Below are 9,840 nucleotides of genomic sequence, written 5' to 3' on the forward strand. Positions count from 1 at the left end.
CTGGGCTATTGTGCTTGGCAAAGCAATGTCACTGACCTGGATCTCTTTAGCTCATCCATTAGGAAAGCCAACACATTAAAACAAGATGCAGTCAACTTTTACTCCAAGAGCCACACAGCAAACATCTTAGGTCTGACAACTCAGGAGCCTCTGAGGCAACCAGTCAGCTCCACCTCTGTAGCTAGAGAGGGTAGACCACTGGCTAGTCTACACTCAAGCAGAACAGAAATAGGAAGCTGCATTAGGCCTTCAACCATAATTTGCAATGCCTGCATTAAGCCACAAGACTGTATACACATTTGTGTGTACACACACACACACACACACACACACACACAAACACAAACATCCTGGAAGATCAGACCTGCCTCCTCAGGAACTGTTCTAATATTCTTTGTCACAAATTGAGCAGTTATGGTGTTCTGTCTTGCTGCCCGTCTCAGTAGAAGAGGAGAATAGGAGGGGATGGGCCTCAGCAGTGAGACAGTGGAGTAAGGGGGGTTTTCAGGAGGGGAGGGGCTTTAAAGGAACCTCAGATCCACCAGGAGGAGCTGCAGGAAGTCAGTCTCTGGCCCTGCTGTTTGGAGGGAGGCAGGGATAAGTAAGACCTGAGTAGGTGCCAGAAGAAGGAAGTAGGGCACTGCTGTTCATAGCTCTCCTTTATGGCCCAAAGGAACTACACATGAATGGGGCAGGCTAAGCTTTAAAGGGCCAGAGACAAACCATACAGAGGGGACCAACTCCACCAGCACCATGCTCTTGTCACTGAAGCAAGAGGCAGGGAGCCCCTCCTTACCAAGCTAGAATCAGAGGCACCCTCAAGGGTCATTTTTCTTCCAGGGTTCACAGATGCCACTGATTTTTACAAAATGGAGCAGTTGGGCTCTACACTCCTCTTTCTACTTAGTAACGCAGCTAACTTCTCATTCACATGTTTCTACACTGCTCCTTCTATATGCATTAGATGCAATATTTCTGAAGGTAATCATGCCCATTCCTATCTTAGGGCTGAGAAAAGCAAGCTGGAACATGTAGTCCACTGGCAGTCTCCATCCTTGATCACCTCTACTTTGTCTGCCACCTTGTTTGTATGTATTGATACTTGTAATTGAGGGCATAGTAAAGAAACCCCTGAAATGACCACTTCATGATGAGAGAGAGAGAGAGAGAGAGAGAGAGAGAGAGAGAGAGAAGAGCCAGCCAGAGGCACCTGGGAAAGTCCAGAGCAGAGAGACAAAGTAGAGTAGATATAGCTAGGACTAGGGAAACATGAATAGCAAAGAAGAGCAGGAGAAAATACCTAGGCTAGCACGCTTGGGCTTGGGGTAGGCAAAACCTTGCCCTCGAATATAGGACACCAAAGTATGGGGAAGAAGGGAGCTAGCTCAGTGGAGGAGGTGAGAAGAGACAGAAGGCCAGCATTCACTCTGAAATGCATAACAAATATGTGTGACAAGGGGCTAAAGGAACCCAGAGCAAGCATGGGCTATGCATCATTGTATGTCAAAAGGGAGCCAGGTATTTTATGCTCCAGTGGAAAGGGAGATAGGTAAGGTGTGCGCCTCTTTCAGGTGGACAGGAAGTCTTTCATGGGTTCCTGAGGAATGCTGACAGTATCTAGCAGTAATCCTGTAGGGCAGTGGAGCTGAGCCAAGATAATCATTTTGGGTACTGCCTTTTGGGGTTTGGGAAAGTGGAGTTTCCTTTGAATCTGACAATAACCTTGTCTTCCGGTCAAGTGTTTGCCTGCTTAGAGTTGCATGCGGTTGCGTGTTTCTCTCCTCGAGACTCCCGTGTGGGAAGTTATACAATCATTTCCAGACATCTGTTCTCTTTAAATACTAACTAGTTTATTCTAGTCTGAGCTGAGTAGGACACGGGGTGGCGGGAATTCAAACAGCCAGACTGAGATCTGAAAGGTCAGACACTAGCCCTGAGCTACCTGCTGACATTTGGATAAATGGAGCACAAATGTCAAGGACCCGTAACAGTGCCCATGCATCTCTTTCCGGTCACTCAGTATAAATGCTTTTCAGTGTACCCTCCTGAGGGACACAGACTTAAAGGAACTCTCTGGCTGGCAGATGGGGAGAGGGCCATGGCTGGGTCATGACAGTGGTGGAATTTCCAAGATACCCAGCTTCTTTCTCACCCTCCTGACTTGAGACATAAGCCTGGCCACTTAAAACAAAGGCTCTGCGGGCTTTTGTCTCTCAGCAACAGGCCCACAGTTCAAGGCCTGCTCAGAATATGTCACACAACATTTCTGGGCCTGTCAACTACCCTAGCTTGAGAGGAGGAAACACTTCAGAGGCATTAAGGGCCCCAAGCGAGAAGATGCGGGTTTTTTTTTTTTTTTTTAGCTTTCAGAGTCTCCAGAGGGACTGTCTCTGTATCACTGTCAATAAACACTCCTTTTCCCAACTGTTGGTTCTGTCTGCCATACTTGAAGTTTCTCTGCTGCTACCCCTTACGCTCTAGATTTTCCTGCCATCTAATTCTTTAACTGGTAGAGAATGGACCCGCTCGGGACCCGTAGACAGTATCGATTCCAGACTCCCCAGACTGCATCACTACCAACACTTGAGAGGTTACTTCTTCACCTCGCATAGGATGGTCGAGGAAATACTGAATCCCTTTACTAGCTGCCTGTATTGAAACTTCCTCCACTGAAACACACACTAGAACACAGGAGCCAAAGAGATGAGGAGTTTCTGACCCTGTATATGACCCTGTACGAGGCCACTAGGACCACCAAACTCCATTCTTTAAGTGCCATAGTTTGGCTTCAGACACTGGCCATCTGCTCCCCTCATTGTCAGCAGGAAGATAGGCAAACTAAGTGGCCCACCCTGGGCAGCTAGCTGACAACCCCCCCCCCCGCCTCCTGCAGGAAGGTACCAGCCCCAGGAGAACTCACCCCCAACCCCAGAGGCTTGTGGGAATTAAAGTTCTGAAGCTAGACATGAACTCTCAATTGGGATCACTTTTTTCTGAGTTGCAAATTCCTGCCACTGAATTCAGAGCATTTTCTAGAAGAGGAAGAGTCAAGGTACTAGGTCTAAAGGGACTGAACAAGTTGCCCAGGCACTCTTGAGAAGATGAGGCCATTTATTTTGGCTAAAAGTTCAGGCAAAGGCAGCTAGCTGATGGGGTGACCTATAGCCCCAGGCCACAGGGCTGGTACAAGTTCAAAGTCAATTTGTAGACTGATTCTGGACTACAGAGTGAGACTCTACCTCAAAAGATTACTTTCTTAATTAATTAATTTTAATTAAATTTAAATTAAAAAAAAAACAAAAAATCAGGTAATGGTTAGAAAATCTGCTTCTTTAGAGCATGACACAGAAAGGCAGATTGTTTAGAAGAGGCAACTAATTCTCAACCACCACAGTGTAGCAAAGACAGCTACCAATTACTGACACTATTCTACTCCAGAACACCAGAAGGAAAGACTTGGGGACATAAGGCTCTGATGGACCCAAGCTGCAGGGTATTACAGGAGCTGTTTGTCCAGCGCCCGCCTGCCTGGCACACCTTGAGCTACAGGTCTGTCCCAAACCAGGAACAAGGAAATGGCAAATGTTCAGGGAGACCCTGGTAGCTTGTGAGAGGGGCAGGGCCCTGTCACCTGGCACTTACTTGTTGACTTTGGATGTCTACTCAAAATTTCTTCCTCCTTCTTCATAGTGTAGCGGGGGGGGGGGGGTGAGGAGGGGAGAAGCGTGGTTTGCTAATCTCAGAAAAGACTTGTTCATCTGTCCCTGCACCTGGAATAGACTCAAAAGCTTCTTAGAGCCTGGGGAGATCCGCAGAGGGGAACTGAGATCTCTCTGGGTCACAGCCAACTTTCCATTTCTACATTTCGCATTGAGCTTTGCTCTATGTACCCACAACAGTCGGCCTGGGGGTGGGGCTGCCACAGCCTCTTCCTTCCCTTCTCCCTCAGCCAAAATCATAAGGGGTTCCACAGTTATTCCACAATTAACAGAAGTTATGCTTGGACACTCTCTGATTGATGGTCAGCAGTCAGTGCTGTGCAAACAGTGAAGGACTGAAGTGTGTCACAGCAGGAAAGTGGCCATGGAAGAGGTGACTTGGGATGTTCATTGGATTAGAAGGAAAACCCTAAAACGGGAATATGTGTTTGACCCATAAGTGACTCTTGTAAGTAAATATTGGAGTCGGTAATCAGCCAACAGCCGTCTTCCCTTTTGAAACTCCCCTACGGTCTACCGCTCTGCCTGCCAGCCTCTTTTCTCCTTCCTTGGCACAATACTGCCAGATGGCAGACGCCATGCCATGAGAACTTTAGGCAAATCCTCACAGAGCCAATGAAGCATTACCTGTCAGGCCTAAGAGAACCTGGGGGACAAATGGCTAACTGTGGTGTGTCTGTTAGCATACCAAAGCTCATGTCAGACTCTGGGATCTCTCAGCATTGCACATGCCTGTCAGTGTCCATGATGTCCTGGTTCTTCTCACCCTGCCTCTACCCTAAACTCCAGATCATGGGCTTCCCTCCCCCAGTTCTCATTTCTATATAAGCCTGCCATTTGGGCTGTGTGTTCTCTTGGCCCTCTCTTGACTCTTGGTTCCCTCTCTCTTGGCCCTCTCTTGGCTCTTGGTCCCCTCTCTCTTGGCCCTCTCTCCTCTTTGCCCTCTCTTCTCTTCTGTCCCTTCTTACTCCCAACCCCTCCTTATGGCCTCATTCAGGGTACTGGCCATGTTGCTCCACTGCTTTCTCTCCTCTGCTCTGACTTCTTTCTCTCCTCTTGCTGTTCTCTCCCTCATGGCTACAATAAACACCTTCTCAACCATACTGTGGACCACTTGTCCTCACTTTCTACAGCCCCTGTACTCAGACAAATGGAGTCGCTTATGATCAGTCTCCCTTCTATTTGCTTGCAGGGGATGAGGCATTACAATCCAGGCTCAGCAAGTTTTAGCAAACTTGCCCAGTGTCAGCCAAATAGACTTCTTCAGTTCCATCTCTGCTACTGTGATTCAAAACAGAGGAGCGCACATCCTCGGTTGCTAGCTAGCAAACAGCAATCGGGCCTCATCCCATGCTCCTTCCCAGCAGCACTAGGCAGAACTGGAGCAAGGAAAAGGAACATTGTCAGAGGTCATGAGGTCATGAGGTCAGGGAACTGTATCATTATCTGCTGATGGGCTACTGTTGGAGTGAGTAACTCTAAAGAACTGGTAGACTTTTCAAAGGTGGAAAAGATGCAATTTAGCCTTGGCAGATTCATTGTGATTAATATCAAACTAACTATACTGTTTGCTTGATAGGGGATGCTGGATTATACAATTAGCTGTCCTGGGATTAAACATTGACTCTGAGACAAGAGTTAAATATTGACTTAGCTAAAGACCTACGGATGGGAGCGAAGCTGAGGGCAAACAGCCCTTCATCTGTTCAGTTTTATTTCATTCACCTTGAAAAGTAATAGTCCCAGGAGCCATCTCCTGCCAGATGTGACGATCTAGAGAGTCAACAGATTCCTGTTAGGCAGACACATAAAAAGATGGCTCACCAGTAGGTAATAAAGATGACAAACGTGCAGCTTCTTCCTCACACTCCTGATTCCTAAAGGCCTGGTGGGCTTCTCCCCCACACTACCAGCAGGACCCCCTGCCTTTGTTTGGGTTCAACAAGTTAAAGACTAGATCAGGACATATTTACCCCCAAACTGTGGGTTTCTCAGCCTCCCTGTCTTTGTTCAAACTGATCAACCCTAAATTAGGGAAGAAAGACTCTTCCCCCAAAGCCTCTTAAATCCCGGAACCCTCAGAAAGAAATTGGACTTTAGGCTATCAAGCATTAGCTTTGTAGGGCCCCTCTCTGTGTGTCTTGTGCTGTGTGTGTCCCCAATAAATATCCTTCTGCACTGGTAGACTGCTGAGTCTGAGACATTTCCCTTGCCTTTCACTTCTTTAACTGGCAAAGAAAAATAAACAAGGTCAAAACTGCATGCTAATAACAGATGGGCCATGCAAAGTGAGGAAGGGGTGTGTAATTAAGGGAGATCCTTCTCTATCAGGGATTGGATCAATCCATAGTCTTAGCGCATGGAGCTAATGAATCCCTGGGTTTGAATATGTGTGCTTGACCTTCTATAGTCCACTAGATCAAACAAATGGGTAAATAGGAAACCCTTGCTGCCCATGGAAATGTAACTCAAAATGGTCATTCTTAATGTGAAGGCTCTGGTGAGCCAGTAGGTGGGGTTGGGTGGCAGGTACCCAGTGCAAGAAGGTCTTGGTTATAGGCCTGTCTCTACAACTTCCTTTATGCTTGGACATCATTTCATCTCTGTGCCCATGGATCTGCATTGTTCAGTGCAGAATTACTCTTAGTTTTGAGTCCCTGATCTGCCCCCATGTTTGCCACTAAATGGTAAACATTATGAACTAAGTTCAATCCCTTACATGTATTAATTTTTTACACCATTATAAATTGAGGATGATCAGGGCCACTTGTCCAAGGCATTGTGGCTGGCAGATGGAGAGACCTAAATGTGTGAATCCAGGACAGTCTGTGTGCAGAGCCTGTCCCTTCTCAAAGCCTGTACTGCCTCTGCAGGCTTGTAATCTCCTGGCTTGTATAGGGCAGTGTTGCACGTGTGAGCAATGTCTATTTGCCCTAAGGAAACAATACACACTTCTGCAGATTTCCAGTTTCCTGGATCTCTTAAGGGGTCACAGTCAGAGTAGATGACTATAATAGATCTATTCTCCATGCTTATCTACATTCTGATTCCAGAAACCTGTTGATGTGGCCTCATTTAGGATTAAATTCAGGATGATCAGACAAAGAAATCACCCCAGATCATGTGACTGGCCATTAAATGATATCACAAATGTCATTGTAAGAGCGGCAGATGCTGGAGACATGCACTGAGGACAAAGTGACTGTCGAGGCAAAGCCCGGAAGGTTCATCTGCTCATCAAAGGATGTCATTGAATACTAGTAGAAGCTAGGCATTAAGCAGCATCAAATACTCCTCTAGAGACTTTGTAAGGAGGGTGGTCCTGCCAACACCTTGATTCTAGATTTCTATTCAAACTGAAGAGGAATATATTTCTGTTGCTTATTGGTACTAAGATTGTGGTTGCTGTTAGATTCCCCCCACAACAAACTTAGACAGTACTCAGCTGCCACACAGAGACCTAGAATTGGAAAGCCCTTGTGCACCAATTGGTCAAAGGCTCTCTTGTTTAACAAATGAAAAATCTACAAGCTAAAGAGGAAAATGATCCTGCAAAGATCACTCAGCAAGTTAGGGATAGAGCCAAAACCAAAATACAGGCATGTTAACTCAGACCCTGCGGTTCTGATCAACCCTACACTGGATGAAAACAGACCATATTTTCTTATCTCTAGGTTGGCTTGAGCAAAGGAAGTTAGTTTTGGAAAGTAATGTCATCACCATTACTAAGTTGAACACATAGACACATTCCCTAGCTGTGGGCTCGTCCCTCCTCCCTCAGGGTTGGTTCAGGAGTCACTTCTTGAGTTCAAAAGAAGAAAGCTGCCACTTGAGGGAGGAAGCCAGCCCCTGTGCTCACACCACTGGCCTGTGGCTGGATCCAAAACCGGCCATGGGGATTTTACTTCCTCGTTCTTCATTGGGTTCTACTTTTAGGTTTCCTCTTTCCCAAAGCTGGACCACTAAATGGGGTTATGTGGAGAATGTAGATGTTTCTCTTGTGGATGCATGGATTAACAGTTTGCCAAAACATTTCTGTACACCACTGGGAATGTATGCCACCAGGACATGATCTAGAGAGCCACCCACCATCCCAGAGTAGGCAAGGATTCCAGCCTCCACCTGCAGGCAGCAAAGATATGATGGTTTAGTTGATGTACTTCCCTCCTGCAAAGCTTTTCTTCATCAAGTGTCTGCAAATATTCAGGGGCATGCCTTAGTATGCCAGACAACTAGACACAAGCTATTCGCTGCTTTGGGGGGAAAGCAAACATATCCTACAAGTACCTTGACTATTGAGCTTAAATAGGAAACACGGAGCAGAAAACTGTGTAAGCTCTCAGATGGCAGAAACAAGCTTGTGTCACCTCTGTCCCCACACATCTCCCTTCCCTCCACATCTCCCCATAATCATCTACCTTGGAATAGGGGAGCAGTAAATTGCTGGTGAGGAAGAAAGTCGGTTACTCATGCGTCTCCGTGACCTCTGGCCTGCCACCATGGTTCTGAGCCTGAACTACCAAGGAGAGGAGATTAACAATGATATCTAGACAGTTTAAAAATTCCAGAGCCAACGGGCTCCAATCCTGTCTGTCTCCTCAAAATTACCAGTGGTCCACAGTTTTCTCATTCCCCACTGTCCCTCCAAGCGACATGAGAGCTCTGCAGCTCAAAAGATACATAGGCATCATGGGAACATGGCTTTCCCAGAGACCACAGGCATCATGGGAACATTACTTTCCCAGAGACCACAGGCATCATGGGAACATGGCTTTCCCAGAGACCACAGGCATCATGGGAACATGGCTTTCCCAGAGACCACAGGCATCATGGGAACATGGCTTTCCCAGAGACCACAGGCATCATGGGAACATGGCTTTCCCAGAGACCACAGGCATCATGGGAACATGGCTTTCCCAGAGACCACAGGCATCATGGGAACATGGCTTTCCCAGAGACCACAGGCATCATGGGAACATGGCTTTCCCAGAGACCACAGGCATCATGGGAACATGGCTTTCCCAGAGACCACAGGCATCATGGGAACATGGCTTTCCCAGAGACCACAGGCATCATGGGAACATGGCTTTCCCAGAGACCACAGGCATCATGGGAACATGGCTTTCCCAGAGACCACAGGCATCATGGGAACATGGCTTTCCCAGAGACTACAGGCATCATGGGAACATGGCTTTCCCAGAGACCAAAAGAAGCTACAGACCAACCAGTCCACTATGCAGTCATAAGGACAAAGAACAGCTGAGAAGTCCCTAAGCCCTACTAAAGGAGCTGAACAATAGAGACAAGAAAACCAGGAGTGTGGGCACTTAGAATGAGTAAAGATAAAAGGTCCCACTGACCAGGTGGGAGTTCTAACTTGGCTCACAGAACCACTTTTCCTTTTTGAGGAACAAGCCCTGCACAGCAGCACAGCAAAACCAAGACCAAACTCACTGGCCCAGATGTAACGTTGCCATCCAGAGGAGGAAAAGATAGATGAAGGGGAAAAGCAATCCAGTCTGAAATACCACTGAATTGGACTGAGCTTTCCTGGAAGTGAGCATGATTTTTTTTCCTTGCACCAATCAGACTGTGGATTTATGATCTTCAATTGAGCTCCATAATAAAAAAATATTTCTTTTCCTGCCATCAAAATCTGTGCTTGTCTTGTGTCTTACTGCACACAACTGAGCTCACATGTATGTCTGTCTGACCCTGTATTTCTCTACTCTATTTCTCCCTTTCCTTTTCCCTTTCCCTTTTTGGGAGTTTGATTTAGGACTCTTGAAGTAAGAGCAGGTGAGCCCTTCCCAGGTACAGTAGAACTTCAAGGGGGGGGGAAGGGTTAGTGTGAGGGGAATATATGAGGAACAATGGGCTCCATTTGTGTGAAGGCTATAATTATCTGGAGAATACCTAGGAGTCCCAAATAGGTCATGACCTGGACTTGTAGTGAGGAAGGAAGTTGCTATCTAGACTCAGCTCGTGGGAATCTTCTTCCTTAGATAGTCAGGTCGGGGCTCTCTCCACATTCAGCTCAGATTTAGGGAGAGTCCGGGCTGAAAGGGGAAGGAGCGAAGTTCCCAAGGTACTGAAAGCTCTAGGCAGAGGAGGGAAACTT

The sequence above is a fragment of the Micromys minutus genome (assembly GCF_963924665.1).
Source record: "Micromys minutus genome assembly, chromosome: 6".
NCBI classification, from domain to species: domain Eukaryota; kingdom Metazoa; phylum Chordata; class Mammalia; order Rodentia; family Muridae; genus Micromys; species Micromys minutus.